Below are 11,703 nucleotides of genomic sequence, written 5' to 3'. Positions count from 1 at the left end.
AGGCTTGTTTTTCAATTTGAAATATCAAAAATTTCAGGCATCGATCTCAAAAGAGATGTAAAGATAAAAAATGATCAAATGTTATGAATTGTAAAGAAGCTAAATAAAAAGTTTCAAAGATATGTAATCATTTTCTTGTGGGAGGTCATATATGTTCATTTCTATAATTGAGATAGACCACTTGACTTAATACTAATTGTGTATGACTTGATTGAAGAAATCTCAAAAAGTGTACAATTCAAAAGAGTCTTGTGACTGGATCTTGCGACTGGCAAGTCGTCAGAAGCATGCAGGGGGAGCTAAAGGGTCACAACCGCTGGAGTACTACAGGACAAAACTTTCAGTCCAGCCAGGCAGTTAGCTCGCAACTCAAACTCGCAACTTGTTCTAGTCGCGAGCTTGAGTCGCCAGAATACCTTGTTTGATTGAAACCTGAATTTTCACATTCCTCATACAAACCGCTATAAATACCCTTATAGTCACGAAATATAGAGAGCTTTTAGAGAGAATTTTAAGAGAGAAACCCTACAGAAAAAACAAGATTGACTAATCCACAATCTCCATTTTTTGATTCTCCAAATTCCTATATTTTCACCCTCTCCATTGACATATCATTGAGAGGTACATTTAGCTAGATCCTTATCTCACCATAACCCATATCAATGAGGAGGTATTTTGGTACTTAGGAAGCAGTTTAGAATGGACCAATTCATTTGGTTGATGCAATGGGCTATTGCGGGATCCAGTAAGTTAGAGAAGACAAGGTTCAACGTAACCCAGTTGGAGCAAGAAGCTTAGAGGGCTTAGGTGCACTAGATAGATTAGGCTTGGAAGGTCTTCTGCTATTCATGTATTCCAACTTTATTCTCTAGTGGATTATTGACTGCTTGGAGGGTGGCAAAAAGGTTTTTTGTCGAGTACTTCGGTTTCCTCTTCGATAATGCATTGTCGTGTTTTGTATTTACATCTCTCTTCCCTTTCTCTTTACCTTTTGATTATGGTTGTGGTTGTGATTAATTTCGGTTTGGAGTGTTTTACCAATTTGGATTTAGCTTATATTCATCTTTCCGCACTTATATTGTTTGTGTATAAGCTTGTGTTGGTAATTTTGTATTTGAGAGTGTAAACGTTCATTGGTGTTTTACACACAAATTGAACTTTCAATAGTAATGTTGGTGATATTAAGTAAAGTTATAACATTAAGTCACAACTAATGTTGTAACTAAACTTTACTATTTTTTTAATACCAAAAAACTAACCTATATCAAGTAAATATACTAGAATATAGTGAGATTTTTTTAAATTTTTTTTTTTTTTTTAAGGTTGGGTTAACGGGTACATTAGTTTATTTGTTAATAAAATGTTTTAGGAAAGTTATAATTACTCTTTGATAAGAAATATAAAAAACTACTGAAAAATTATTACTCTTTTCTTTTCAAATATATATTTTTTTAAATGTTGTTATATTTCTAAAAATATAAAAAAAAAAAAAATTCTTTTAATAGAGTTAACCTTTCCTGGTCTTTTTTGGGGGTAAAAATAGGAACTGTACAATGTTGACAGGACAGCAATGGGATGAGCTTAGAAAGCGAGGGGGCGCACGGCTCCTGAAATGAAATGGCAATTTTATTATGCTGCCGATTCTTTATCTCTACTTCCCCTAAATTCAAGTCCCTGCCACTGCCACTCTCGCAAAATTGCTTTTTGCAGCTTCAAGGTTGGATATACCCAGTGCTTGGCAAATGCCCTAGGTAATTTTTCTTTTCTTATTGAGTTTTATATTGAGGTGTTGTAATTTGATTGCTTTTGAAACTAAATTGCTATGTTTGCTTGTTGTGATTATTTTATGATATTAAAAATAACATAAGAAATAGTACACAGGTACCCACTTGTATTTTATGGACCTATTTTATTTACAAGTTTTCTTTTAAAATTTTTATTTTTATTTTTTTTGGATAAATGGGTTTCTGGGAAAGAAAGTAACTTAGTAAGACTTTGTTGATGAATGACGTCTCTTCAATCAGCATGTTTTATTTTATTCTGATTGGAATTGTTTTAGTTTGATATGTTTTCGATTGAAACAAATGGAACCACTATTTCAAATCTTTCTTGTGAGAGGAGTTGGTGACTTGAGTTGAGTGATACAATGATATTGACGCACAATGAAGAAGGAATGCTAAATACAATGTGTGTGTCGATATCGTGTTAACAAAAGGAATCCCAATTTTACGTCCCAACCACAATATTTTGAACTGTAAAGCAAAATTTATTGTGGAGACTATGATGGTGTTTGTATGTAGAAAGCTAATTTTATTTTTTATTTTATCTCAGCATGTAACTTGTTAAGGAAAAAAAGTCTGCTCTGAGCATGTAACTGTGGCATTTTTGTATTTGAATCCAAATATGGGGCTGGCATTTGGACTCTGATTTATTGAAATAGGAAATCTAGGGAATTGAAATGAAGGGTTTTCTGATGATAAAAGATTCAAAGTCATAAAAGGGGAATGTAGAAGTTAGAAAGAGTTTACCATATTTAATTGAAAATGTTAAGATATGCTACTACTTACAGATCCAAAAAACCACTGTTTATTTCTTTTTATAAAAGAAGTGCCAAATATGAAGTATATTCTAGTACCCAAATGCAATTTAATAAGATTTTAAAGACATCTTCTTGTCAGGAACAAGCTTGCATATAATTATCACCATAGTCTGTCCAAAATGTTAATAGCATCCACATGTTATTAACTGTATACTGATTGGGATCATAGAGAAAGTTGATGAGTTCGTCATTTTTTTAATTTGTAATTACTTATTAATTCAATTTTGTGGAATTGCATTTATGTAAGGGACATACTTGCTTTTGTAATTTTTTTGATAAGTGACAAAAAATTCAAAATTTCATCTACATGCAGGGACCCTCACCTCAGTGCTTCTCTTCTCTGCTCTTATCTCTCCATTCAGAACCGTTCAAATGATAATAGTAATATAGAATTTTATGCTTGAGAATGAACTTTTAGACATGATTATTAGGATTCTACTTTTGAAATTTCTAATGCATTTCATATGCAATTTAGTTAGTTCTTTTACATTTTGTAACTGCAAATTTCTAAAACTGTTTGTGTCGTATTATATATTTATTTAATAATTTTTTTTTCATAATTCATTATAAACTTGTTTAGTGATTTTGTAGTGGGTGGTAGTTGTTCTTTTGGTTTCTTGAACTTCGTGCTAGGTTGGTATTAGAATTTTAGAACTGCACAATTATTGGAAATTTGGGGCTGTTGCATGCACTTTGATAATCTCTTGAGGCTATATCTCCAATTTTCATTGCTTGATTTAAGCAACCACTGCAAGGCATTTGCCATTGGGTCTATTAACAACTGGGAATACATAAGTGTTTTCTGGAATGAAGTGAGCCTGTTTGCAGTTATTTATAGTAATTTTGGAGATCTGAAATAAAAAATGAAACTTCTCAGTCCATCTTCCATTGAATATGTGATGGGAGAAAAGGATCATAATTTTAACCATTAAGATTTTAATGATTTGGGATTGTGGTAGTTGAACTAGAATTTATAGTAAAAGTTATAGTAGTTTTTACTAAACTTGTATTTCCTTCTGTTCATGATATAATTCTTTTCATCCGAACCTTACTTGAATGGTTCTCTGTGTGGAGAAACCATCCTTTTTCTATTTTGGATTTACTTGACTTTTGTAATTTTCGTTCTTGACTTGTTCACCCCTGTATACTTCCTGTGTGCTTGGGTGTCTCTATTTTTATTATATATGAATTCTTATTACTTATCAAAAAAATTATTTGTATTTTGTAAATTTTAATTTAATAGGGTGGTGTCAATGAGGGTGAAGATCCTAGAAGTGCAGCCATCAGCGGAAGTTATTGTAGAGGTATGAATTATGGACTTTTCTTCCTTAAATTACCATTTTTTGGGATGCTTATAGACTGCGTTTTGCTTGAGGAAAGTGTGAGACTGCAATAGAAATTTCTTAATAAAGCTGTTGAAGCTTTCCTTTGGAGATCTGAATTGAATGTCTTTTATGCTTAGGATTTACCATTTTAAGAAACTAATCAGCTTTGATGGAGGATAATTAAAATAGGAAGACATAGCTATTCCTAAACCAATCTTCATTTTCTGGCAAAGTATCTGATTTAACCTCTTTTAGTTTTTTTTTTTTTAAATTATTATTATTATTATTATTATTATTATTATTATTTTAAAAACTCCTCCATATGGTATTATGATTGCTTTGGCATGACTGATCTCCTTCGATTCAGATCCTTCAATACCTTACTCCTCCTCCTCCCCCACCGAAAAATCTTCTTTTCTTGTATACTCAACAAAGCATGCGAAAGAACATGGTTGCCTTTGGCTGAAATGCAAAGAACTTAATTGCTTCCCCCAACACACACCACAAAAGGGAAAAACCAAAAAATCTTCTCCTCTTGTATACTCAACAATGCATGTGAAAGGACATGGTTGCCTTTAGCTGAAACGCAGAGAACTTAATTGCTTTTTTATTAAAAATTTAAAAGGAAATTGATATATTTCTGTTTAGAATCTTTACTACTTGACACTATATCTTGGCAAGTTATACTCAATCATCTATCCCGGAAGTGTTTGTGCACCCTATATAGAGTTGAACAGCAAAAGAGGACTCATGGTGCGGACACAAGGTACAAGCCCTCAATTACACGCACATATAGGAGGAAGAGCAAAAAGAAGACGGCCCAACCTGTGGCCTTATGAGCCTATTAGTTATTGGGCTTGAGATTAAGCAAGTCCGAGCATTTAATAATTAGGGTTTCTTTAGGCATTTTTATTGTTAGCTATTTAAGCACTTTTTATGATTATTGTAAGACAGCTTTTGAGAATTATTAAAAAAACGTGTGTTTTCTTTCACTGGTGCCGACTCCAGTTTTGCTTGGTGCTGACTCCTAGGGTTTATCTTTTTGTTCTATTGTTAGTGTGGTTGTCCTACGTCAGTTTTGGTATCAGAGTAGACTTTTGGTCCATACAACACAACCATAAACAACCAATTGAAAGTAAAAACCATCAAAAGAGCAAGCCAGCCAAATATGACAATACCTTTCAAGTTTTTGCCCCATGAGATCTTGAACAAGCCCAAACCAGCCCCGGCAATCTGTATATACCCCGCAGCCCCATATGAGTTTTTCACCCCCAAGCCAACAGAGAAGCCAGGAATGCCTCCCAAACAGGTGACCACCATCCGTGCCCACCTCTGATCATAGAACCCACAACCTAGAAACCAAAAAAAAAAAAAAAAAAAACCCACACAAGCCATCAGCCACCAGCCGAGACCCACAAATCAACCCTCAGCCGCCGTAGCCCATCAGCCACCAGCTGTAGACCCATCAGCCACTGCCGCCGACGCCATCTTCTCCCCTGACCACCGCAGCTAAGGACGTCAGCCACCATCGATGCAAGACCCGAGACAGGCAGCTGCCACTCCGCCGCAGTCTTCCCCATCTTGTGCCACTGCAGTCGTCGACCACTAGCACCGCCGTCCATCGCCAAGCTGATTACGTTGTCTCTTTTAGTTTCTGTGTTTTTTCCTTTAGAGTGTAGTTAGAGTTCCTTATTAAAGTCTGTCGTTTGAATTTATTTTAAAGTCTGTAGCTTTTTAAGTCCATCACAGCAGTGTAATTTTATTATTTTGCAAAAAAAAAAAAAAAAAAAAAAAAAAAAGGAAAGAGGAAAAGAAATAAAGTGTTGTTGCTGCCAGCCCATTGCACGTATGGGCCCTTAAGTTGTTTTTTTCACAGATCCATTTTGTCCAATTAGACCCATTCAAGTGAGGAACCAAGTGCAATAAGTTGGCCACTGACAAGGGTACGATTCTTACTCTCTTTTTTGTGTATTCTATTTTGTCTCATTGAAAGATATTATCTTTATATTTTTTATGTGCATATCCCACCATACCCCACTGGCCTACCCATTTTGTGCTCAAGTTAGCTATTTTATTATTTGTGCTTTCTTTCAGTACCCATTCTAAAATTCCAAAAAAAAAAAAAAAAATCTTTGAAATATCTGATTCTCATTATTAATTGTGGAGCTTATTGGAATTTGACTTTTATTTGGGCTATCTCTCAATATTGTAAACATTGTCACTACTTGACTGCAATTTACTCATTTGATTCATTGATCTAATCTCTACATGCATTCTTGTTTGACCTTAATTTTACATTGAGAATTGGTTACTTGAACTTTTGTGAATCTCAATTGCATTCATAAATATAGTGTGCATGCATCTACGTAGTGGTCGCATCATGTCAAACTCTGAACATCAATCCACTTCCGAGCCTAGGCCCTCCTTGGAGCAAACCATAGAAGACCTAGCAAAAAGTGTCCATAATCTACTAGATAGGGTTGAGCAAATTAAAGCATCTCAAAGAGAGACCATTAACCATGAAGGAGGTAACATGCTTAGGCAAAATAACCACGGTTACTTTAATAGGGCTTCAAACTTTGAACATGATCACTATAATCACAATAACCTTAGGGATTATGATGATAGGATGTTCAAGGAAAAGATAGAAGCACCCACCTTTGATGGCTGCCTAGACCCATGGGTATTCACTGATTGTTTACGTCAGATGGATAAATTCTTTGACTATTACCATTGGGTTGAGAATAAGAAAGTGAGGTATGCCTGCCAGGATGAAGTTAATTGGAAGAGCCGACCTTTTTTGGGAAGACCTTGAGGATACCCTTAGGCGACAGCATGAGCCCCCCATTACTAATTGGCTTGAGATGAAGGGTACACTCTCAAGGAATTATCTTCCTCCAACTTATAGGAGCTCCCTCCTTGAGGAATCGGATCGCCTAAAGCAAGGCACTGCTCCTGTGGTTGAATATATAAAGAAGTTCAAGGAGTTCAAGAGGTGAATTCAAATAGTCGAGGAAGAGGTTGTCACACTCAATAGGTTCAAGAAAGGTTTAAATGCTAACCTACTAGGCGAGATTATCACCCAAGGAGTCACTACCTTAAGAGAAGCATATGACCTTGTTAGGAATTGTGAATTAGCATCCAAATCTATCTTTTGGCAACGTTTTGAGCTCCGAAGTGTTCCCGCCAACCCTCAACCTTTTGGTAGCAAACCTAGACTTGCCTTAACCCCTAAGGTCAACCCCAATAGCACCCCAATAGAAAAAGAGGACAAGGGAAAAGGTGTGGTCAATGAGCCTTCAAGATTAGGCTCTCGCCTCCAATGCTTCAAATGCAATGGGGTTAGACACATCGCAGTTAGATGTCCCTCTAGGACCCTTGTCATTCAAGAGGATGATGAAAAGGTAGAAGATGTTGAGGAGTTGGTGTATGATCCAAATGTTGAAGAAACCCAAGATGTTGAAGCAGAATGGGAAGATGAACCTAGCTACCTCGCATGCATCAGAGCCATTTCTCCCCAGGTTGATGACTTTAAGAACTTTGGTGTCCCTAGAGTGAATGTGGTAAGGTGTGCTTTGGCAGAGCAAAAAGACACTAATGATTGGTGAAGGAGTGCCATCTTTCAAACTTACACTAAGTGTGGAGACAAAACTTGCAAGGTTATCATAGATAGTGGAAGTTGCATTAATGCAATGTCTTCTAGCGTTGTTTCCCGCCTAGGCTTGAAATTGACCCCACACCCTAACCCATATAAAGTTTCATGGGTGGATACTTCCTCCATAGCCATAAAAGAAAGATGTGTTGTCCCATTTCAATTCCTCACCTACAAGGTTGAAATATGGTGTGATGTAATTCCCATGGATGTAGGGCATATCATCTTAGGTAGATCTTGGCTTTATGATTTGGATATCACTCTTCATGGGCGATCCAATTCTTGCTCATTTATGTTTGAAGGTAAGAAGATTATGCTCAATCCTTTGAAACCCAAGCCAATTGACATGATCAAGAAGACAGAAGCACCAAAGGCGAAGGGCCTAAGCATCATAAGTCCAAAGGCATTTGAAAGGGTAGCAATTCAAGAATCTATTGTGTTTGTCTTAGTTGCTAGGGAACTTCATGTAAAGACCAGTGAGGAGCAACCTGAAGAAGTGAAGTCAGTGATCCAGGAATTTAAGGATGTTTTCCCTGAGGAACTCCCCGATCATTTACCGCCCATGCGTGACATACAACACGCCATAGATTTTGTACCCGGAGTGACCCTACCTAACTTGCCTCACTATAGGATGAGCCCTGCAGAGCATGCCGAGTTGCAAAGGCAAGTAGAAGAATTACTTAGGAAGGGTTTTGTTCGTGAAAGCATGAGTCCTTGTGCAATTCCTGCACTCTTAACTCCAAAGAAAGATGGAACTTGGAGGATGTGTGTTGATAGTTGTGCCATCAACAAGATCACTGTGAAATATCGTTTTCTTATCCCTCAGTTGGATGACATGTTGGATATGATGGCTGGAGCAACGATCTTCTCCAAGATAGACCTGAAAAGCGGTTATCATCAAATTAGGGTTCGTTTTGGTGATGAGTGGAAAACTGCCTTCAAGACGAAGGATGGTTTATATGAGTGGATGGTAATGCCTTTTGGATTGTCCAATGCTCCTAGTACCTTTATGAGAGTGATGACTCAAGTGCTTAAGCCTTTTATGGGGAAATTCTTGGTTGTGTACTTTGATGACATCCTCATCTATAGTAAGTCTAGGGAGCGACACTTAGACCACCTAACTCAAGTTTGTACTATCCTTAGGAAGGAGAGTTTATATGGCAACCTCAAGAAGTGCTCTTTCTTCACCGATAGAGTCGTCTTCCTAGGTTTCATAGTACTCTCTGAGGGAGTTTCTGCCGACCCCCAAAAGGTTCAAGCGATAATGGAGTGGCCCGAGCCCAAAAATATCCATGAAATTCGAAGCTTTCATGGGTTTGCTTCGTTTTATCACCGATTTATCAAGGGGTTTAGTACCATTATGTCCCCATCATTGACTGCATGAAACAAGGGGAGTTTGTTTGGACTAAAGCTGCTGCTAAGGCTTTCAATGAGGTAAAGCAAAAGATGATTGAGGCACCTGTCATGCGTCTTCCTGATTTTACCAAGTCTTTTGAAGTGAAATGTGATGCCTCAGGTATTGGTATAGGGGGAGTGCTTAGTCAAGAGCGCCACCCAATTGCTTATTTCAGTGAGAAGTTGAATGATGCTAAGTAAAAGTACTCCACATATGACAAAGAGTTTTATGCCATTGTTTGAGCTCTTTGGCATTGGTGCAATTACCTGTTGTTTCGAGAATTTGTTATCTACTCTGATCATGAAGCTTTACGCTATCTCCACTCCCAAAAGAAGCTGAATTTTAGGCACGGTAGTTGGGTTGAATTTCTGCAACGCTACTACTTTGTGGTGAAACATAGGGCGGGAGTTAAGAATAAGGCTGCTGATGCATTAAGTCGAAGGGTGTCCTTGCTATCCATCATGAGTGTTAAGGTTACTGGGTTTGAATGACTCAAGGATGATTATGAGTCATGCCCAGATTTTGGGGAGCTCTACACTAGCCTAAGTAATGTCTCATGGCCAATCCTGGATGATTATACCCTTCAAGATGGTTACTTGTTCAAAGCCAACAAGTTATGTATCCCTCGGTCTTCAGTGAGAGATTTCCTAGTTTAGGAGATACATGCGGGAGGCCTTGTAGGTCATTTTGGCCGAGACAAGACAATTGAGGAAGTGGAACGTCAATTTTATTGGCCTAGTCTTAAGAGAGGCATTGCCAAGATAGTTGGTCAGTGTCGTATATGTTAACTAGCCAAACATCGCAAGCAAAACATTGGCCTGTACACACCTCTATCTGTGCCAGATCGCCCGTGGTAGGATGTGAGTATGGACTTTGTGTTAGTTTTTCCCCGCACCTTTAGGAAGCATGATTCCATTCTAGTAGTTGTTGATCGCTTCTCTAAGATGGCTCATTTCCTACCATGTTCTAAAACCTTTGATGCTTCTAAGATTGCAAAGCTCTACTTTGATGAGATTGTCAAACTTTATGGTCTTCCCAAAACCATAGTGTCTAATAGGGATATTCGCTTCATGAGTTATTTTTGGAAGACCTTGTGGCATTTAGTGGGCACCAAATTGAAATTTTCCACGGCATTTCATACTCAAATTGATGGTCAAGCTGGGGTGGTTAATCATAGTCTAGGCAACCTCCTTCGGTGTCTAGTGGGTGACGCCAATCGGAATTGGGATTCAATTCTTCTTGTAGCCTAACTTGCATATAATAGCTCTATCAATAGGTCTATAGGTGCTAGTCCTTTTGAGGTTGTGCATGAATATACACCTAGGAAGCCCTTAAATCTTTTGCCCATATCCCCACATGTTAGGATTTCTGAGTTTGCTGAGGCATTTGCACGACATATTCATGATTTGCATAATGAGATTTGCAAAAAAATTCAGGCAAGTAATTCTCAATACAAAATTCATGCTGACACTCATTGACATCATGCAGAGTTTCAGGTAGGGGATTATGTCATGATTCGGATTTGACCTGAACGGTTTCCCTCTGGGACCGTTAAGAAATTGCAGGCTCGTAGTGCTGGACCATTCAAGGTATTGAAACGAATGGGTCCAAATGCATATGTTATTGACCTTCCTCATGATTATGGTATTAGCCCCTCCTTTAATATTGAGGATCTAGTTGCTTATAAAAGCCCCACAGTTATTCCTGATACCCCTTTTGATGAGTCTTTGCCTAATCCTATTGATGCCCCTATTCCCACCCCTTTACCCTTAAATCTGCCCTATGCACATAAAGAATCTATTGATGCTATTTTAGATAAGCAGATTGTTTCTACCAGGGATGGAGGAGTTCACTGTTTCCTAGTTCGGTGGCGAGGGTGACCAGATTTTGATTGCACATGGATTACTCGAGATAAGCTACAGCGACTGGATCCTGACTTGCTGGAGTACTATCAAAGCTCTTCCGATTTCCACTCGACGAGGTCGAGTTCTTCTCACCCGGGGGAAGTTGGTGCGGACACGAGGTATAAGCCTCCAATTACACACACATATAGGAGGAAGAGCAAAAAAAAGATGGCCCAACCTGTGGCCTTATGGATGGAGCCTATTAGTTATTGGGCTTGAGATTAAGCAAGCCCAAGCATTTAATAATTAGGGTTTCTTTATGCATTTTTATTGTTAGCTATTTAAGTACTTTTTCTGATTATTGTAAGACAGCTTTTGAGAATTATTAAAAAAACATGTGTTTTCTTTCACTGGTGCCGACTTCAGTTTTGCTTGGTGCTGACTCCAAGCAGCCCTTAGGTGCTGATTCCTAGGGTTTATCTTTTTGTTCTATTCTTAGTGTGGTTGTCCTACATCACTCATATAGCCATTTCCAATTAGTAGGGCTTAAGGCTTAGTTGTGTATTTCTGTGTCTGTGGACTGTGAGAGATTGATCCAATATCTTTGAAAGAGCAATATATAGATCAAAATTCTTCAAAAATATAGTCTACATTAGATATTATAGTCTAAGGGCCTTAAGGAGCACACTCCTTTAGGCTACATTAGATATTATTGAGTTGTATTTGGGTGTTTCTTTACAATAGAAAGTTATTGGTTAGTATAATTTAGTGTTATTTTTTAATATAAAAAAGTCTAGGGTGTTTTGTAATTTTCAGGTTTTAGGGTATGGGCTGAACTTTTCGTCGATTGGGTCTTTTATGGGTTTTCATATGTTGTTAGGCTTTAT

At 37.6% G+C, this 11,703-nt stretch overlaps 1 long non-coding RNA gene across 1 annotated transcript; it reads left to right on the top strand.

Moving 5' to 3' along the window:
- The first annotated feature begins 1,546 nt into the window (after positions 1–1,546).
- LOC126722269 (uncharacterized) lies at positions 1,547–11,226 on the top strand. The gene is made up of 4 exons (XR_007653990.1): positions 1,547–1,751; positions 3,843–3,903; positions 4,982–5,867; positions 10,810–11,226. It is a non-coding gene; the product is annotated as an uncharacterized LOC126722269 (long non-coding RNA).
- The last annotated feature ends 477 nt before the right edge of the window (positions 11,227–11,703 follow it).

Source organism: Quercus robur, chromosome 4 (assembly GCF_932294415.1).
Source record: "Quercus robur chromosome 4, dhQueRobu3.1, whole genome shotgun sequence".
In the NCBI taxonomy this organism is placed as follows: Eukaryota; Viridiplantae; Streptophyta; class Magnoliopsida; order Fagales; family Fagaceae; genus Quercus; species Quercus robur.
The sequence above is the reverse complement of the archived record's forward strand: the minus strand, read 5'-3'. Positions and strand labels throughout refer to the sequence as shown.